Source organism: Marmota monax, unplaced genomic scaffold (genome assembly GCF_021218885.2).
Source record: "Marmota monax isolate L192 unplaced genomic scaffold, Marmota_monax_Labrador192_F-V1.1 WCK01_AAM20220418_F8-fsc00127, whole genome shotgun sequence".
NCBI lineage: Eukaryota > Metazoa > Chordata > Mammalia > Rodentia > Sciuridae > Marmota > Marmota monax.
In genome coordinates, this window is record NW_026692894.1 from 86,990 (window position 1) to 108,983 (window position 21,994).

The window sequence follows — 21,994 nt, forward strand, 5'->3', positions numbered from 1 at the left end:
AAGAACCATTTGGACAGGGCTGGGTTGCGACTCAGTAGAGAGCACTTGCCTAACACGTGCAAGTTTGATCCTCAGCATCACATACAAATTAACAAATAAAATAAAGGTATTGTGCCCAACTATAACTAAAAAAATATTTAAGGGCCAGGGTTGTGGCTCAGTGGCAGAGCGCTTGCCTAATGAGGCACTGGGTTTGATCTCCAGCACCACATAAAAATAAAATAAAATAAAGGTATTTAAAAAAAAAGAACCATTTGGGCACTGAGTGACCCTGCAGATCTCATTCCTGCTTTTAGAATTCCTTCTCCCCCTTTCCTCTCTATCTCAGTGCCATCTAATCTTTTACATGTAACTGAATATGTAGAAAATGATTCTATTTCAGCATATTGATTTTCTCAGGGTTTGCTTTTTAGTGAACTGAAATGAAGAGACTGCTCTTAGATGGAGATGTCAGTAAGAGCAAAGAGGCTTTGACAAATTTGAGGGCAAAGAGAATTTCTATCTCAGCATGTGGCCAGTTCCTACTACCTCAGGGATGGGTGGAAGTTCTGTGCCTGGATTCTCCCAGTCACCAAGACCTGCTGATATCACTTTGTGTCAGTTGTTCTAACTTTTCCATGGTTGGGGACCCTTTTGAGAATCAAAAAATAACTATGGACTTGATCCCTATAATAATGTGCAAATACACTTGCATAAGTATGTGATTTGTGTACATTTTCATTTTCAGGGAGTCTATAGAACCCCAGAAACTCATCTGAGGACATTTTTAGTTTTTAATTTTTTTTAGTTGTTATTTTATTTATTTGTATGCAGTGCTGAGAATCGAACCCAGTGCCTCACACAGGCTAGGCAAGTGCCCTACCATTGAGCTTCAACCCCAGCTTATCATCTGGGGACATTTTTATTCTTTTTTATTAATTAAAAAAAATTTAGTTGTAGATGGACACAATACCTTTTATTTATTTATTTTTATATGGTGCTGAGGATCAAACCCAGTGCCTCACATATGCTGGGCAAGTGCTCTACCACTGAGCTCCAGCTGCAGCCCTGACATTTTTATTCTTGAACAATGGTATTGCCTGGGTGTGTCCTTTTCTACAGCCCAAATGTTTCAATTGAGCTTGCGCAGCTCCCTGACACAGTCTTTGACATGATAGAATGAACTGATGAAGAGCCACTCAGGTATTTTCCCAACTGTGCTACATGCTAGCTGTGTGCCTTTGTACAAGTCTTATATTTCCTCTGTGCGTTAGTTTTATCCTCTGTTCAGTGAGGGTAAGGATAGTACTTACCTTGTTATGAGGGTCAAAGAGTTAGTAAATGTAAAACATTTGAATGTCTTAGTATGTTTTGTGCTGCTGTAACAAAATTGCTCAGACTGGGTAATTTCTAAAGCATAGAAGTTAACTTTCTCACAGTTCTGGAAGCTGGAAAATCCATGCTCAAGGTGCTTACAGATTTATGACCTGGTGAGGATCTACTCTACTCCAATGATGGTGCTTTGGACAGTGTGTCCAGTGGAGGGAAGAATACCATGTCCTCACATGGTAGAAGGTGCAAAAAAAGTAGAACACTGGACAAAGCCTTTTTTAAAAGTTCTTTAATCCTATTCACAAAGAAGAACTCATCATGGCCTACTTAGCTCTTAAAGTCTCCACCTTTCAATACTATTACAGTGGCAACGCTGGATCTTGGAGAGGACACATTCAAACCTTAGTAAATGGTGTGTGGCACATAGCAAGTTCCATGCATATATAAATTATTGCTGTTGTTACTCAGATGGAGGCCATTGCTTTGGAAAGTAGAGTGTCTCAATGGACAGTGTAGATTTGATGTCAGTCAGCAATGTGTACAAATCTTTCCTCTCTCAATCACCAGCTGTGTGATCTTAAGGAGACAGGTTTTCCCCTCACTTGCTTGGTCTCAATTGCCTTTCAAGGTTACTGGCACTCAATTCACATTTTTGGGGGGCAGGCATCAGGGATTGGATTTAGGAGCACTCGACCATGGAGCCACATCCCCAGCCTTATTTTGTATTTTATTTACAGACAGGGTCTCACTGAGTTGCTTAGCATCTCGCTGTTGCTGAGGCTGGCTTTGAACTCATCATCCTCCTGCCTCAGCCTCCTGAGCCTCTGGGATTACAGGCGTGTGCCACTGCATCTGAGTAGCTTCAATTAGCATTTTTAATGTCTCCTTTTCTGTGCCAAAATGAAATCTATAGGTAATATAATTGATCTACATACAAAATTTAGAAAGAATTACAAGGAAAAATAAAGGAGAGTGCTGGTTGCAATGGCAGGTGAATGTAATCCCAGATACTGGGTGGCTGAGGTGAAGGGATTGTTTGAATCCAGGAGTCTGAGACCAGCTTGGGCAACACAGAAAGACCTGTCTCAAAAAGAAAGAAAGAGCTGGGCACCATAGTGCACCCCTGTAATCCCAGTGGCTCAGGAGGCTGAGGCAGAAGGATAGCAAGTTCAAAGCCAGCTCAGCAATTTAGCAAGGCACTAAGCAACTCAGTGAGAACCTGTCTCTAAATAAAATACAAAATAGGGCTGGGGATGTGGCTAAGTGGTTAAGCACCTCCGGGTTCAATCCCCAGTACAAGGGGAAAAAAAAAAAAGAAAGAAAAAAAAATGAAGGTAGTTTATCATTAAACTACAGTCATCTCCCTTTATCTGCATTCTCCCTTCAGATGGAATCAGATACCTGTAGTCCAAGAATATTAAAGGGAAATTCCAGAAATATCCTATACCATTCCATCTGAGATGTGGACCTCCCTTTGTCCAGTACATCCATGCTGTACACATTACCTGCCCCATGGCAGTTAGAGAGACAAAGACCACATCCACATAATATTTGTTGCAATATATTTTTTATAATTGTTCTATTTTATTATTAGCTATTGTTGTTAACCTCTTCCTGTGCCTAATTTGTAAATAAAATTTTATCATAGATATGCATACATAGGAAAAACCCATTGTATATATAGAATTCACTACTATCCATGGTTTCAGGCATCCACAGGTGTTCTTTGAACATATCCCTTACAGATAAGGGGGGACTACTGTATATAAAGTGCTCAAGCTTAACTATAATAGAAATCCTAATGAACTCAGATGCTTGCTTGTATATATAGAATCATTATAAGAGATAACTTCAACTGTGTGACTTGTATTAGTGACATATTTTCAGGGGACAGATTTTTACAAAATTTGTCAGAACTGCTGGGCATGGTGGCATATTCCTATAATCCCAGCAACTCAGGAGGCAAGTTTAGGGCCAGTCTCAGCAACTTATCATGTCCCTTAGCAACTTAGCTGGACCTTATCTCAAAATTAAAAATTAAAAGGGCTGGAGATATAGGTCAGTGATAAAGCACCCCTGGGCTGAATCCCCAGTGCCAAAAAATAGAAATAAAAAATAAAATTTGTGCTGGGTGTCGTGGAATATGCCTGTCATCACAGTGACTAAGGCAGGAGGATGTCAAACTTGAGGCCATCCTCAGCAATTTAGAGAGGCCCTAAGCAACTTAGTATGACCCTGCCTCAAAATAAAATATAAAAAGGTCTGAGGAGGTAGTTCAATGATGAAGAGCCCCTGGGTTCAATCTCCAGTACCAAAAATAAAATTAAAAATAAAGTTTGTCAGACAGTGAGCCATTCTTGATAAAATTCTAAACAAAACAAAGTTAGCAAAGCCCCTAGTTTAAATAGTAGTTTATGTTCCCGGGGGAAGAAAAAAATTAGTGCAAACCCAGGACAAAACACTTCTGATTATACAGAGAACAGTTAGATGTTAGGCTCAATCCTTATAAATAGGCTTTTTATGCGTCTAAATGTGGAGCAGGACTTTGGGAAGAAGTATGGAGGTGGACAAGGAAAACTCTTTGTTGAATAAGACTGTTTCCAACGTTGCAGGAAGGAGAGCAGCCCTGGCCCAGCCCATGATGCTGGGAATGCCAACCCCCCACCACTGTGATCATCAGAAAGAGCCCCCCTCCCCGCCCCGGCCCCCTGCCAATTTCCTAAACATATCCTATTAGGGACACACATTTCTCATAAACAGCCACTGAGTGTACTAGCCTTGAATCAAAAAACCCCAAAATTCAGGAGCAGGAAAGGTCTTCGTCCGACAAGATTTTACTGCAATCTGTCCCAGGGCCTGGGGTTCCAGCTATGGGAGAAGGAAACAGCTGATGGGACAAGTGGCAGAGCCAGTCCTGCAGAGGACAGTGAAGAAGGCAAATGGTACCCTTGTTTTCCCTCAAGCCATTTCTTCCCTTCTCTGCAGGACTTTTCCCACTTTCTCCTCCCTCTCAGGCTTTCTCACTACAAAAATTTTCTTTCAGAAATGGAAATATCAGGGATTGGTCTCTTGGGGCAAATACATGTTAATTTTTATATCTCTCAAATCCAAATGGCTTATAAGAATATATAAAGATGGGCTGGGGATGTGGCTCAAGTGGTAGAACGCTTGCCTGGCATGTGCGGGGCTCAGGGTTCGATCCTCAGCACCACATAAAAATAAAATAAAAATGTTGTGTCCACAGAAAACTAAAAAATAAATATTAAAAAAAAGAATATATAAAAATGTTCAACCTAGGGCTGGGGTTGTGTCTGGTAGAGTGCTTGCCTAGCACATGTGAGGCCCTAGGTTTGATCCTCAGCATCATATGAAAATAAATAAATAAAACAAAGGTATGTGTCCAACTATAACTGAAAAATAAATATATTTTTTTAAAAAGGATGCTCAACCTAACTAAAAATTAAAGGTAATGAAAATTTTATAACAACTTTGAGATGCCATTTCATACTCATCAAATTTGCAAACATTTAAAATCCAACAATACCAAACATTGCCAAAAAAAAAAAAAATAGTAAAGGGGTTGAGGATGTAGCTTACTCAGTAGAGTGCTTGCCTCACATGCACAAGGTCCTTGGTTTAATCCCCAGCACTGAAAAAAAAAAAGTGGAGAAATTGGTGCAATCATTTTGGGCATCAATTTGATTTTATTGATTAAGATTGAAAATGCTCAGAAATCTACTCCTTGGTATACACCTTACAGAAACACTATTTGGATTCATCCAAAGTTACGTATATTTGAGGCAGCATTGCTTATTGTGAACAACTAAATCAACTGGAAACACTTAAATGTCATTAGTAGAACAGATTCATATATCATCATATATTCGTATGTGTGAATATTATATAGTAATTACAATGATGGATCACAGTTTGGTGTCTGCACAATGATAAATTTTAAAAACAATACAGAAAAATGAATTGCAGGGTCTATAGAGTGTGATACCATTTAAATAGTTTAAAAACCTGGAAAACAATAGCATATATTGTTTATACATACATGAATAGGAAGTAAAAGCATAAAACATGTACAAGAATGATTAATATCAGCATCAAGGTCTTGGTTATTTCTGGAGTAGGACAAGGAAGAATGAGATTGAGAAGATTCACAAAAAGTCTGGTTGCCTCTGCAATGTTTTGTTATCTAAAAAAACGTCTGATAGCTGGGCACAGTGGCTCAAGCCTGTAATCTCAATGGCTCAGGAGGCTGAGGCCAGAGTTCAAAGTTCAGAGTTCAAAGCCAGTCTCAGCAACATGGCAAGGCCCTGAGCAACTCAGTGAGACCTTGTCTCTAAATAAAATATAAAAAAGGGCTGGGGATGTGGCTCAGTGGTTAAGCACCCTGGGTTCAATTCCCTGACACCAAAACAAAAACCAAAACCTAACAGAATTGTGGCGAAATGCTCAGTTTTACTTTGCTATGGATAGTGCTGGTTATATTAGGTACTCATGATATAATTTATGTGATTTTTTTTGAGAATTATTGAATAGTAAAACAATTTTTAAAATTGATGCATCTCTGTTTTTATTCTTTATTTAACAAATTTGTTTTGGCCTGTTCTGCAACAGGTATTGAGTCAGAGGACTCAAAAATGAATAGGACAGGGGCTGGGCTTGTGGCTCAGTGGTACAGTGCTCACCTAGCATGCATGAGGCACTGGGTTTGATCCTCAGCACCACATAAAAACAAAATAAAGATATTGTGTCCACCCAAAACTAAAAAATAAATATATTTTTTAAAATGAACAGGACAGAATTATGGCTTTTAGATGTTTTTTCTCACACTTCATGGCAAACATATAATTGTACAATCTGGTTTAAAACCAAATACTGGGCCCACTCCCACAAGTTCTGATTTAGCAGCTCTAGGATGGGGTCTGAGAGTTTTCATTTTTTTTTTTTTTAATATTTGTTTACTTGTAGATGAACACAATATCTTTATTTTATTTATTTTTATGTGGTGCTTAGGATTGAACCCAGTGCCTCATACATGAGATGCAAAGTCTTTACCACTGAGCTACAACCTCTGAGAGTTTGCATTTCTAACAAGATACTAGGTGATGTTGATGCTGATTGGGGGACCACACTTCTTTTTGAGTCTGTTAACAGTTGTTGAGAGCCACGGCTGGTCAGAATGATGCCTGGCATTTGCCAGAGGGAATGTTTGAAAGGTGACTGCCAGCGAACCATTGAGATGATGATTTGAGTTAAGCTATATATAATTGCTGTGATGCTGGATTGATTGTATTGTATATTTGACCTTTACTGTCTGGCAATGGGGCGGCTCTTGCTGTCTCGGGTGCCCGTTACTTTGGAGTTCTCAAGGGGATTCCCGGAGAGTTCCCATTGGTTGGGGAAGTGCCGGAGGAGGGATTTCTGGTGTGGGGGGTTTCTGGAGGAGCCGCATGGGTGGCGTTAGAGAGAGGTTCCCGGGGAGCGTGTGTGGAGAGTGCCGGTGAGAGTTCGGGAATAAAGGTTGCTGTTTGAACCTACAAGGCTGTGTGGAGGCTCGGTTATTTTCTGCCCAGCCAGACTGCGGCAAACAGTATTGAAGAAGGACAGCTTTAATTTGTGCTGTGAGAATTCTAGAACTGATGGAAGTATTTCCTGGCTGATGTGTCTGACCAAAGGCTCTAAAAGCATACTTAAACTGCCCACCCTGGGCCAAAAGAAACACGTCAAGAAATGCAACCCCTATCTCTTACTCCTTCTTGCTTGTGATGGTGTATATTTCAATTTATTCCATTAAACGTTTAGCTCCCTAGGGCAAATATGTTTGGTGCCTGCCATATTGAAAGTGTTAATAGTCATATTCTTTGGATGGTGGAATTATGAGTAATTAAAATTCTTCCTTTTGCTTGTCTGACTAGGTCATATTTCCATAATAAACAAATGTTAATTAAATAAGGATAAATTATACCTTAAAGCATATGTAGATATATATACATGTATACTTTATAAAAATATAAAAATGTATACTATATAAAATATAATTTATGTGATATATGATATCTATCTATATGTGTGTATACATCAAGTTTTGCTGGGCTCTGTGATGAGGAAGGAGATGCTAAGAATTAGGACACTAATACAAATGTTTTTGCCTTCAACAGGTTTACAATTTCATTCAGAAGAAAGAACAACCATTTGAGAAATATTCTATTGTAAAATAAGGTATTTTGGAAACAGTGTTCATTAAGGACAAAATGTATAGTTGGAAAGTACTTTGGGAGGAAAAATTGGTTGAGCTGAGTGGTCCTGGAAGAAACATGTGGGCCCAGCCTTGGACAATGAATCAGCTTAGCATCTTCCAGAGCCTAGGCAGAGCAGGGAGAGGAAGCAAGGGCTTCTGTAAATCCCCAGAATGTACCCAGTATGCACAACAGGTGTTCAGTGAACTGCTGACTAAGTGCAGTGAAGAACTGAACAATAATTGTAATCATATAGAAACTGCCTGGGCACAAGCACACACTCAGCATAATAGCACCTCACACCTCTCTTAGTGGCCCCCAAACAAATAGAAACCAAAATTAATTTCACAATGGGCTTATAACAAGTCAAGTATGGCAAGAAAATCTATCATTCTTTGCTTTTACATGACTTCAGCATCGATGATGATATTCCAAAAGTGTGTCTGTGAGTTTGCAAAGAAATATCCCTCTGAACTGGACACACCTATTAGTTATGGTTTTTAATGTTGCCCTTAAGAAGAGGGAGTTCTCTGTGGACTATCAGTCTTCTGGGGTCTCTGTTCCAAGCGTTCTTACCCTGAAGAGTAGCTCTTCACTTCTGTTATATTTGGATTGTTAATATTTTTCTCTATGTTAAAAGAAAAGCCAGGAAACTTCTACTTCAAAATTACAGAGGAGCAGAAGGGAGATAAAGAAACCTTTTGGGAGACTGTGGTTAAGGCTCAGTTGTAGAGCGCTTGCCTAGCATGTGTAAGGCACTGGGTTGGATCCTCAATACCACATTAATATAAATAAATAAATAAAATAATAAAAAGGTATATAAAATACAACAACTATTAAAACAAGAAAGCTTGGGGTCATAGATATGTACATTATCTTGTGGTGACTTTCACAGGACTATACTTATTTCAAAACTCATCATATTACACACTGCATTGTATGCTGATTATAACCTAATAAAGCTGTTTAAAAAGTACTAGGAAAGGGCTGGAGTTGTAGCTCAGCGGTAGAGCACTTGCTTAATATGTGTGAGGTACTCTGTTCAATTCTTAGCACCGCATATAAATAAATAAATAAAATAAAGGTCCATCAACAACTAAAAAGTATTAAAAATAAAAGTACTAGGAAAGGGAGAAAAAAGTCTGGAAGGTAAGGTACCATTTAAAAGATACTCCCATGCTATTTGTTGGACAATTAATTTTTGTTTTACCAGATTTTTAAAAATTCCTGTTAATGGGGATGGAGGTGTAGCTCAGTGAGAGAGTGCTTGCCTAAATATGTAAGTCTCTGGGCTCTACCCCATCACCATGACAAAAAAAGTTTGTGTGTGTGTGTGTGTGTGTGTGTATAAATTAGTATAAATATAAATATATAGATAAATATATGTAAATAAATGTATATAAATAAAATATACATATGTACTGTCTAGAGAATGGGTCTTGAAGTGATCTTGAAATGGGATGTTTTACAACATGGAGTAAATGTCCTTGTTCCTCTCTGCTTGCCCAGTTCTTTGGTTGCCTTCTCAGATTTATCCAGCTCAGAGTGACATTTTTCTCCCCAAGACTCAGAGTACTTCAAGTAGGTGCCATATTTGGAGTTATTTGTTAAGAGGGTGGACTCCTAACCATGGTGCTGCCAGGGAGTGTCGCTGGCGGCTATCAGGAGTTTATAGACTCCAACACCTATGACCATGTGACCTTGGATAAGTGACAACCTCTCTAAGCCTAGAGTTCCCCAACAACAGTTAATTTTTCACACTAATCCTGGGTTAATTTTATAAAGTGTTCCCTGATGGCAATGATCATCCTAACTGATGTCACAAGTTGGCATGAAGTTGAAATAAAACAATATAGGTAAACATCTTTTGTAAACCATAAAAGGCTGTACAAATACAAGGTAATGGCAGAGGTGATATTTCAAATATTTAATGACCGGTAGGCATTGGTCTTGACCAATCCCTACATAGGCTTCAACATGGCACTGGAGCAGGGCCCAGTAAAGTTTCCTGCTCGGCCAGGAATTAACTCTTTAGTTGCTGGAAGGAATTAAAGAAGAAAGGTTTGGGATTCCCTGAAAAAAAAGATGAGGTAATGGGGACCTAGTTGAGAGAGAGGCTCAGGAGTCTAGAGCCACAGCTATGAAAAAAAATGTTTTAATAACAAGTAGCGTAGCTCTAACTTGCATGCCAAGACAATACATTATTGCTTTAAAAAGTACAGAAAAGGGCTGGGGTTGTGGCTCAGCGGTAGAGTGCTCACTTAGCACGTGCAAGGCCCTGGGTTCGATCCTTAGCACCACATAAAAATAATAAACAAAGTAAAGGAATTGTGTTCAACTACAACTAAAAAATAAATATATATTTTTTAAAAAAACTACAGAACAGGAGCTGGGGTTGTAGCTCAGTGGTAGTGTCCTTGCCTACTAAATGTGAAGCACTGGGTTCAATCCTCAGCACCACATAAAAATAAATAAATCAAGGTATGGTGCTCATCTACAACTAAAAAAAAATTTTAAAAATTAATAAAAATAAAAAAGGACAGAACACAACCTGACATGGTGGCATATGCTTGTAATCCCAGCTACTCTGAATGCTGAGACAGAAGGATTACAAATTCAAGGCCAGCTTCAGCAACTTAGTGAGAATCTGAAAGAGAGAGTCAGAGAGAGAGAGGGTGCTTTGAGAGAGAGAGAGAGAGAGAGACCTAGGGATATAGCTGAGTGGTAAAATGACCCTGGATTCAATCCCCAGTACCAAAAAAGAAAGAAAGGAAAAAAAAAGACGATACTCCTTTATTCATTTTCTGTGAAGCAATAGAAGTTGATATAAACCTTTACATACATATGAATCATAGACAAATCTTCTTTTACATTCCACTGGCTTGTAATGATATTGAACAATTCAGTGAAACCTGAAATATCTACTAAAAATTCTAATTTTTTTTTCTTTTGGTACTGGGAATTGAACCAAGGAATGCTTTACCACTAAGCTACATCCCAGTACTTTTTATTTTATTGATTTAAATGTTGAGAAAGAATTTTGCTAAATTGTTGAGGTGGTCTTGAATTTAAAATCCTCCTTCCTTAACCTCCAGAATCACTGGGCTTACAACGTGCACCACGGTACCCAGCTATGAGTCCTAATTTTTGAGGTCTCCTATTTTTATTATTTGAAATGTTCAGAACACAACCCCAAATTATTCAACATACAAAAAAAAAAAAAAACCCAGGAAAACCTTGACTAATGAGTCAAAAGACAATCAACAGATATTAACTTCAGGAAAACATAGATGTACAGATGAACACTTTTAAAACAAATGAAAAGATAGAAAGTCTCAGCAAAGAAATAGAAAATATAAAGAAGAATTAAGTGGAAATTTTTAAAATGACAATGATATCAAACTAAAATAAGAAATTTACTGGTTAAGTTCAGAAACAAAATGGAGATGATAGAAGGAAGAGTCTATGAACTTGAAGACAGATCAATAGAAATTATCCAATCTTGGCAGTAAATGAAAGAAGAGAAAAAATCAATAGTGCATCAGGGACCCATGGGATCATATCTAAATGTCAACCATACATATCATCAGACATTCAAATAATTCTAAAGAAATCAGGAAAGGGTAAAAGAAAAATAAAAACCAGAAAACCAATAGTAATTGATGTATATATGTATAAATATGTTAAAGTTTACATTAAGTGCAAGTGATCTAAACAAACCAATTAAAAAACAGAAAGTGTCCATTTTAATTAATTAATTAATTTTAAATATATATATATATATATATATATATATATATATATATATATGACAGCAGAATGCATTTTGATTCATTGTTCACAATTGCAGCACAACTCTTCATTTCTCTGGTCATACATAGGGTAATGATGTCCATCTCATTCCACCATCTTTCCTGCCTGCTTACCCATTTCTACCCCTCCCTCCCCTTGCCCCTTCAACCCTCACCCCCATTATGGATCAGCATCCACTTATTAGAGAGAACATTTGGCCTTTGTTTTGGGGGGATTGGCTTACTTCACTTAGCATGATATTCTGTAACTCCATCCACTTAACCTGCAAATGCCATAATTTCATTCTCTTTTAATGCAGAGTAATATTCCATTATATATATATATATATATATATATATATATATATATCACAGTTTCTTTATCCATTCATTATTTAAGGGCATTTAAGTTGCTTCCACCATTTATTCTATTGTGAATTGAGCTGCTATAAACATTGATATGGCTGTATCACTGTAGTGTGCTGATTTTAAATCCTTTGGGTATTAACTAAGGAGTGGAATAGTTGGGTCAAATGGTGGTTCCATTCCAAGTTTTCTAAGGAATCTCCATACTGTTTCCCAGGTTGGTTGCAACAATTTTCTGATCCACCAGCAATGTACAAGTGTGCCTTTTCCCCCACATCGTCACCAACACTCATTGTTGTTTGTATTCTTGATAACTGCCATTCTGACTGGCATGAGATGAAATCTTAGAGCAGTTTTGATTTGCATTTCTCTAATTGCTAGAGATGCTGAACTTTTTTTTATATATTTGTTGATCAATTGTATATCTTCTTCTGAGAAGTGTCTGTTCAGTTCCTTAGCCCATTTATTGATTGGATTGTTTTTTTTTTTCAATATTAAGTTTTTTGTGTTCTTTATGTGTCCTGGAGATTAGTGCTGTATCTGACGTGCATGTGGCAAAAATTTGCTCCCCAAATATAGGCTCTCGTTCACCTCACTGATTGTTTCTTTTGCTGAGAAGAAACTTTTTAGTTTGAATCCATTTGATTTATTAATTCTTGATTTTATTTCTTGCTCTATAGGAGTCTTGTTAAGGGAGTCAGGGCCTAATCCAATATGATGAAGATTTGGGCCTACTTTTTCTTCTGTTAGAAGCAGGGTCTCTGGTCTAATTCCTAGATCCTTGATCTACTTTGTGTTGAATTTTGTGCATGGTGAGAGATAGGGGTTTAGTTTCATTTTGCTATATATGGCTTTCCAGTTCTCCTAGCACCATTTGTTGAAGAGGCTGTCTTTTCTCCAATGTATGTTTTTGGCATCTTTGTCTAGTATGAGGTAACTATATTTATGTGGTTTTGTCTCTGTGTCTTCTATTCTGTACCATGGGTCTACATGTCTATTTTGGTGCCTATACCATGCCATTTTTATTACTATAGCTTTGTATTATAGTTTAAGGTCTGGTATTGTGATGCCTCCTGCTTCACTCTTCTTGCTAAGGATTGCTTTGGCTCTTCTGGGTCTCTTATTTTTCCAAATAAATTTCATGACTGCTTTTTCTATTTCTATAAGGAATGATGATGGGTTTTTGTTAGAATTGCATTGGATCTGTATAGTGCTTTGGGTAGTAGGGTCATTTTAACAATATTAATTTTGCCTATTCAAGAGCATGGAAGATCTTTCCATCTTCTAAAGTCTTCTTCAATTTCTTTTTTTAGTGTTCTGTAGTTTTCATTGTAGAGATCTTTCACCTCTTCTGTTAACTTAATTCCAAAGTATTTTATTTATTTATTTATTTATGAGGCTATTGTGAATTGGGTAATTTTCCTAATTTCTCTTTGAGAGGATTCATCACCGAAGTATAGAAAACATTTTATTTATATATTGATTTCATATCCTGCTACTTTGCTGAATTCATTTATTAATTCTAGAAGTTTTCTGGTGGATTTTTTTGGATCCTCTAAGTATAGAATCATGTTGTCAGCAAATAATGATAGTTTTGAGTTCTTCTTTTTCTATCTATATCCCTTTAATTTCTTTCATCTTTCTAATTGCTCTGGCTAGAGTTTCAAGGACTATGTTGAATAGAAGTGGTGAAAGAGGGCATCCCTGTCATGTTCCAGTTTTTAGAGGGAATACTTTTAATTTTTCTCCATTTAGAATGATGTTGACCTTGGGTTTAGCATAGGTAGCTTTTACAATGTTGAGGTATGCTTCTACTATCCCTAGTTTTTCTAGTGTTTTGAACATGAACGGGTGCTGTATTTTGTCAAATGCTTTCTCTGCATCAATTGATATAATCATGAGATTCCTATCTTTAAGTCTATTGATGTATTGAATTATATGTATTGATCTCCATATGTTGAACCAACTTTGCATTCCTGGAATGAACCCCACTTGATCATGGTGCACTATTTTTTAAATATGTTTTTGTATGCGATTTTCCAGAATTTTATTGAAATTTTTTGCATCAATATTCATCAAGGATATTGGTCTGAGATTTTCTTTCTTTGATGTGTCTTTGCCTGGTTTTGATATCAGGATGATACTAGCTTCACAGAATGAGTTTGGAAGGGTTCCTTCCTTTTTTATTTCATGGAATAATTTGAGGAGTATTGGTTTTAGGAATTATCCATTTTGTTTCATGGTTCTGGGGAAATATACCACCTACAAGAAACCAAGTTAAATATAATATAATTATAAACATAAATATAATATCACACTTAACTTAGGAGTAAAAGAATAAAAAAAAGATAGCACATGAGATACTAAGCTAAAGAAATCTAGAATGACTATATTAATGTTAGAGAAAGTAAATTTTAAGACAAGAAAAATTAATAGGAATAAAGAGGGACATTGCATAATGAGAAATGGGTCAACTAATTAAGAAAATATAATAACTTTAAATATTTATGCAGCAAAAAAATGAGTTTCAAGATATGTAAAGCCAAAGAACTGAAAAGAGAGAGAAAAATTTATTTCATAAATGAACTGATAAATAAGTAGACACATAAACTGATAAATCTGCAGTTATAATTGGAAATTTCAATATTCCTCTCTCATTAATAATTAAAATGACTGGACAGAAAATCAGCAAGTAGATAGGAAAGCTGAACAACATTATCAAATAACTAAATCTAATGGACATTTGTAAAATATTCCACCCACCAACAGCAGAAAATGCATTCTTTTCCAATACACAGGGATCTTTACTAAGACAGACTGTATCCTAGGTTATAAGACAAACCTCAACAAATTTAATAGGATTAGAACCATATAAAGTTTCTGACCATAAAGGAATTGAAACAGAAATCAGTAACAAAAAGATAACTGGTAAACTCCACACCCCTGGAAAGTAAACAACACATATGTAAATAACCTATGACTCAAGAGAAAGTCCCAAAAGATATTAGAAAATATTTTTGACTGAACGAAAATGAAAACCCAGGGGCTAGGGTGGTGGCTCAGTGGTAGAGTGCTCAACCTAGCAAGTGCAAGGCCCTGGGGTCGATCCTCAGCACCACGTAAAAATAAATAAATAAAATAAAGGCATTGTGTCCAACTATAACTAATAAATAAATATTAAAAAAAAGAAAATGAAAACACAAATAAAAATGTGTGGGAAGAATTTAAGGCAGGGCTGCTTTGGTTTGAATGTATGTGTTCCTCCAAATGTTGGAACTCACACCTGGAGATGACAGGGTTGAGAGGTGAGCATTTGAAGGTGATTAAACCAAAGGACTCTGCCCTTGTGGATGGAATTTGTGACCTTATAACAGGGCTTGAGGAAGCCCCATTTCTGCACCTGCAGAGGCCCCAAGGCCCAGTCCAAAACAATTTCAAAGGAGTTGACCAGGTCAACTTCAAGACCTTGGACGCTGCCAGGGGCCACCTCAAGTATTTAAGTTCTGGTGCAGCACCCAAAGCCACCCTAACTGTGGCTTCAGCAGGCCTAGGTGCTGCATGCAATGCTACTTGGGAAGGCATAGGTAATAAACTTTGGTAGCTCCATAGGGCACAAATTCTGCTGGTGCAGAGAGTACAAGAACTGTAGGGGCATCATGGCCTTTACCTGGATTCCAAAGGATGCCTTGAAGAGCCTTGGAAGAGAATAGTTGCAAGACCAGGGCCACCAAAGGAAAACTCCACGAGGACAATGCCTAGTGGAGCCATGGAGTCAGGTCTGCCAGAGAGAGCCACCACTAGGGCAATGCCAGGTGGAGCTGTGGGAGCAAGGCTGCCCTTTGACACCCAAGAGCTGTAGAGCCAGCAGTGTGCAACTTCATCCTGGGAGGGCTGTAGGCAGGTGACTTCAGCCAGTGACAACTGCCAAGTGGGCTGAGTGCAGCAAAGAGGGGTGGGTTTGACTGGAGCCTTGGGAGACCAGTTTCCACTCCAGTGTGTCGTGAAGTCAGAGAGTGATGTCGAAGAAAATTATTCTCAAATATCAAGATTTAACGGTGTTTGACCTTTGGGATTTGGATTTACTTGGGACTTGTTTCTTCTTTCTTCTCTTCTGTTTTTCCCTTTTGGAATGGGATTGTTTGTCTTATGCCTGTCTCCCCAGAGAATTTTGGAAGCATTAATTTCACAGGTTCCTGATGAGAATGGAAATTTGCCTCAGAATGAATTCTACCTTGAGTCTCACCCATATATAATTTAGATGAAATTTAAATAAGGCTTAGGGACTAGAATGAAACTACCATATGACCCAGCTATATCACTCCTTGGTATTTATCCTAAAAAATTAAAGTTGGCATACTATAGCAATACAAGTGTATCCATGTTTATAGTAGCATAATGCACAATAGCCAAATTATGGAACCAGCCTAGGTGTCCATCAACAGATGAATGGATAAAGAAAATGTGGTATAAATACATAGTGAAGTTTTATTCAGACACAATGAAGAATGAAATTATGTCATTTGCAGGAAAATGGATGGAACTTGAGAACATTATGTTAGCCAAACTCAGATAGTAAAAAGTCATGTTTTATTTTCCTATATATTGAAGCTAGGGAGAAAAAAGGGGTGGGGAAAGTGCGTGTACGTGTGTGGTGGGGGAATCTCATGAAAATTGAAGGGAGATCAGTAAAAGAGAGGAAGGGGACCTGAGAGAGGGAGGAAGGGAGGGAAAGAGGAGGTACTGGGGAACACAATTGACAATATTATCAAATTACATTGTTTTATTGTGCGCATGTATAAATAAATACGTAACAAGGAAGTCCACTATTATATATGATTATAATGTACCAATAAAAATTTAAAAAATAAATGAGACTTTGGATTTCGGCTTTACAATTGATGCTAGAGTGTGTTCAGACTTTTGGGCTACTGGGATGGAATACAGTAGCCCAAAAGTCTTTTCACAATACATGTGAAAAGGACATGAATTTTCAAGGTCCAGGGCAAAATGTTATGGTTTAAATGTATGTGTACCTCCAAAATTCATTTTTTGAGATTGTACCCCAAGATGAAGATATCAAGAGGTGGGGCATTTGGGAGGTGATTAGGCAAGAGGGTTCTGACCTCATGGATGAATTAGTGTCCTTATAAAGAGCTTGAGGTGCAAGTTCATTCCTTTTCTCTTTTTGTCCCTCTTCCATGTGAAGACATGGCAAGCAGCCGTCCTCTTGCCATCTTGTAAGCAGACAGCAAGCCCTTTTTAGACACCAAATCTGCTGGCACCTTGATTTTGTACTTCCCAGCCTGCAGAATATGAGACGTAAGTTTCTATTTTTTATGAATTATTCAGTCTAAGTTTTTTTTTTTTAATAGCAGCAGGAACAGATTAAGCTAAGTGCTTAAAGGGAAATTTATAGTATTAAAATGTTCATAATAGAAAAAAGAATGGTCTAAATCAATAAATTCAGCTTCTACCTTAAGAAAGTAAGAAAAAAAAAAGGGACTTGGGGTTGTGGCTCAGCGGTACAGCGCTCACCTAGCACGTGCGAGGCCCTGGGTTCAACCCTCAGCACCACATAAAAATAAATAAATAAAATAAAGATATTGTGTCCAACTACAACTAAAAATTAAATATTAAAAAAAAAGAAAGTAAGAAAAAGAAGAGCAAAACAAATTCAGTGCTAGTATGTGGAAGGAAATCACAAAGAACAGAAATTGATAACATTGAAAGCAGAAAATGATAAAGAAAATCAATGAAATAAAAAGATCTCAAGGCTCAGATAATTTCAGTGGTGAAAATCTTTCTTTTCTTTTTTTTGTCCTAGGGATTGGACCCAGAGGTGCTTTACTGCTGAGCTACCTCCTCAGCCTTTTTATTTTTTGAGACAAGGTCTTGCTAACTTGCTGAGGCTGGCCTTGAATTTGCGATCCTCCTGCCTCAGTCTCCCAAGACACTGGGATTACAGGCATGTGCCAACTGTGCCCTACTCATGGGGTATTTCTATCAAACCATTAAAGAAGAAATAGCACCAATTCTGCACAATCTCTTTGTGAAAACAGAAGAAAAATGAACTCTTCCCAATTTTCTTTTATGGTGCTAGGTTTACCTTAATACCCAAACATGACAAAGACAATACAAGAAAACTGCAATTCAATATCCATACTGAATGGTACACAAAAATCTTCATTAAAGTATTGTGAAATCAAATCCAGCAATATATAAAGAGAATAACAGTCTGGACGTGATGGTGTATGCCTGTAATTCCAGCCACTTGGGAGACTGAGGCAGGAGGATTGCAACTTCTAGGCTAGTCTGGGCAACTTAGTGAGATCCTTTCTCAAAATTTATGAAAAAGGGCTTAGAAAGCCTGCCTAGCATACATGAGGCCCTGGATTCAATTCCCAGTATTGGGGTGGGTCGAAGGAAGAAAGAAGAAGAAGGAGGAAAAGGAGGAGGAAGGTAGGGGTGGGGAGGAGGGAGGAAGAGGGAAGAAGGGAGAAGACTACTACCAAGTGATGTTTATCCTAGTTATGTAAGTAAGGCTGGTTCCCTATTTCAGAAGACTAGTCATTATAATTGACCATATTAAAAAACTAGAGAGGGGCTAGGGTTGTGGCTCAGTCATAGAGTGCTTGCCTAGCACATGAGGCACTGAGTTCTCTCCTCATCACCACATAAAAATAAATAAATAAAATAAAGTTATTATGTCTACTTATCAATAAAAACATATTTAAAAAAATACTAGAGAAAGGCTGGGGTTGTAGTTCAGTAGTTCAAATTACTAGCCTTGAATACTTAAGGTCCTGAGCATGATACCAAGAAACTAACACACACACACACACAACACACACACACACACACACACTGCTATTTAAACAACTAGAGAGTGAAAACAAGAACATATCAAATCATACAGAAAAAGCATTTGGAAAAAACCCAGATCCATTCATGATAAAAACTCAGAGCAATCTAGAAATAGAAGAAACTTCCTGAATTTGCTAAAGGACATTTACAAAGTACCTACAGCTAAAATCATACTTAATGATCAGAGACTGAATGCTTTTCCCTCGATTGAGAACAGGGCAAAAATGTCCACTTTTACCATTCCTATTCAATATAGTACTGGAAGTCTGAGCCAGTACAATGAGGCAGAGGAAGGAAGCAAAAGGCCTATAGATTAGAAAGAAAAAAAAATACTGTTCCTTTTTGCAGCTGACATGATTTTTTATGTAGATAATGCCAAGGAATCTTTTGAAAAGTCCTACATTAATAAATGAGTTAGGTATAGTCACAGGATATAAAGTCAACTAAGAAAATTTTTCATATGTATATATACTTAACAACAAACAAATTAGAAAACAAAAAATTAAATAATACCATTTAAATTTTTCAAATGAGAAATATTTAGGTATGAATTTAGTAGAACTTGTGCAGAATCTATAACACTAACAATAACGAATACTGATGAAAAAATCAAAGAAGACACGAGTAAATGGAGAGGGAGACTCTGTTTGTGGGTTGGAAGACTTAATTTAGCTAAAAATGTCAATTCTGCCCAAACTAATCTGTAGATTTAATGCAATTCCAATAAAAATTCTAACAGGATTTTGTTGATATAGGCAAAATTTATTTGGAAGAGCAAAGGGACCAGAGGAGCCAAAACAATTTTAAAAAAGAAAAATAAAGTAGGAAGACTCAGTCTACCTGACTTCAAGACTTACTATAAAGCAACTGTGATCAGGACCATGTGCTATTGGTAGAGGGATAGATGTGGTGATCAATTAACCAGGATAGAATGTCCAAAAATTTATTTACGCAAATGTGGGTTGTTGAAAAAGGCAAAAGGGGGACTGGGATAGATCAATGGAACAGCCCTTGACTAGCATGCCTGGGTCCCTGGGTTCAACGACCAGTAATACAAGAAAATAAATAAATAAATAAATAGCAAATAAATATAAAAGACAAATGAAAAAGGATGACTTTTGAACATATGGTGTTGGAACAGTTGGTCATTTCTATGCAAAAACAATCCACAAAAGAGGGCTGGGGATGTGGCTCAGCTGTAGAGCCGCTCACCTAACACATGCAAGGTGCTGGGTTTGATCCTCAGCACCACATAAAAATAAATGAATAAAATAAAGGCATTGTGTCCAACTACAACTAAAAATATATTTTAAAAAACCCACAAAAGAATTAGAACAAAAAATCTTGACCTTAATCTAACATCTTACACACACACAAAAAAAAATTAATTAAAAAATGGGTCATATCATCTGGATACAGTAATCCCAGTTCCTCAGGAGGCTGAGGCAAGAGAATTACCAGTTTAAGACCACCCTGGCCTGTCTCAAAATAAATAAATAAATAAATAAATAAATAAATAAATAAATAAATAAAAGACTGGGGGTGTAGCTCAGTGGTAGAATGCTTGCCCCAGTGTGACTGAGACCCCAGGTTGTATCCCCAGCACCACCAAAAAAGGTTTATAGATGTCAAAATTAAATATAAAACTTCTAGAAGAAAAGAGAGTGGAAATATTTATGGTTTGGAATTAAAAAAAATGTCTTAGACCTGATATAAAAAGCACAACTCATAAAAGAAAAAAATCAATATGTTGGACCACTAAAATTAAAAACCTTGGTTTGGTGAAAGATACTGTTAAGAAAATGAAAGCTATAGACTAGAGGAAAATACTGTACTTGCAATCACATATCCAACAAAGAACTTCTAGGAAGAAAAATTCAAAATTCAACAGTAGGAAAACAAACCAATTTAAAAATCACGATAATATGTTGTTGTAGTTTAATTCTTAAAAAATGGTGTCTATCATGATGTCATACCAATGACTTTTGTTTTCCATGCCTTTTAAAAAACAGTATTTTTTGGGAAATTTATATCACTGTCCATGGTAATATAAGTAATTCAACTTTAAAAATTTATTTCTGGGCTGGGATTGTGGCTCAGTGGTAGAGCACTCGCCTAGCACGGGCGGGAGCTGGGTTCGATTCTCAGCACCACATAAAAATAAAGGCATTGTGTTGTGTCCATCTACAAAAAAGATTCTCTCTCCTCTCTCTCTCTCTCTCTCTCTCTCTCTCTCTCTCTCTCTCTCTCTCTCTCTCTTCCCCTCCCCCTTTAAAAAATTATTTCTGAGCCAGATGCCATGGTGCATTGGTAATCCCATTGATTCTGGAGGCTGAGGCAGAAGAATTTAAGTTTGAGGTCAGCCTGGGCAACTTAGCCAGACCCTGTCTCAAATAAAAATTGAAAAGGGATGGGGATGTAGTTTAGTGGCAAAGCACCTCTGGGTTCAATCCCCAGGGGAGAAACATTTTATACCTATAGTGTGGGGAAAGTATAAGTTAGGTATTTTCTTTGCTCTAGTTTAATTCAAGTGATCAGCTCTCCCAGAAAGCTTGCCTTGACCCTCCAGTCTGATTTCAGTGAACCTCCATAGAGCTTTGCTGGGTTCACTCAGTCTTTATCAAGCACCTTCCTTATCTCTCTGCATTAACCTGCCCATCTCATAGGGTAACTTTCACTTCAGTCACAAACCCTGGCATGGTAACTGACACATAGTAATGACTCAATGTGTTTGTTGAACAATTAAAGTCTTGTAAAGAACAGATTTAAAAAAATGACTGATGAAATAAATGACAACAAAATACATTTGATGACATTATGATGGGTGCCTGGCACAAAATAAGCACTCAATAAATGTTACCTCATTCATTCAACCAATATAGTTGGACATATATTATGTGTGAAACCATGTTATACATGACAGGACATTGTAGGGTATAGGTGTTTTAGGTTGTATTTGTTAGAACAATAAACAATACAAACCAAAATTTCTGCTTCCCCTCACAGAATTTTATTTTATTTTTGGATTGGGGGTTAAATCCAAGGATGCTCTACTACATTCCCAGCGGTTTTTTTTTTTTTTTTTTTTTGAGACAGAGTCTCATTAAGTTACCAGGCTGGACTTGAATTTATGATTCTCCTGTCTTAGCTTCCCAAATCCCTGGGATTATAGCCTACTACCACACCTGGCTAGAACTTACATTTTAATAGGGGGAAGACAGACAAAAAGCAAAATAAATAAGTAAATGTGTAGTTTTGTTTATTTAGTACTGGGGACCAAACCCCTGGGCACTTTACCACTGAGCCATATCTCTAGCCCTCATATTTTGAGATAGGGTCTCACTAAATTGCCCAGGCTGACCTCAAATTTTTGATCCTCCTACCTCAGCCTCTCTAGTTGCTGAGATTTCTGGT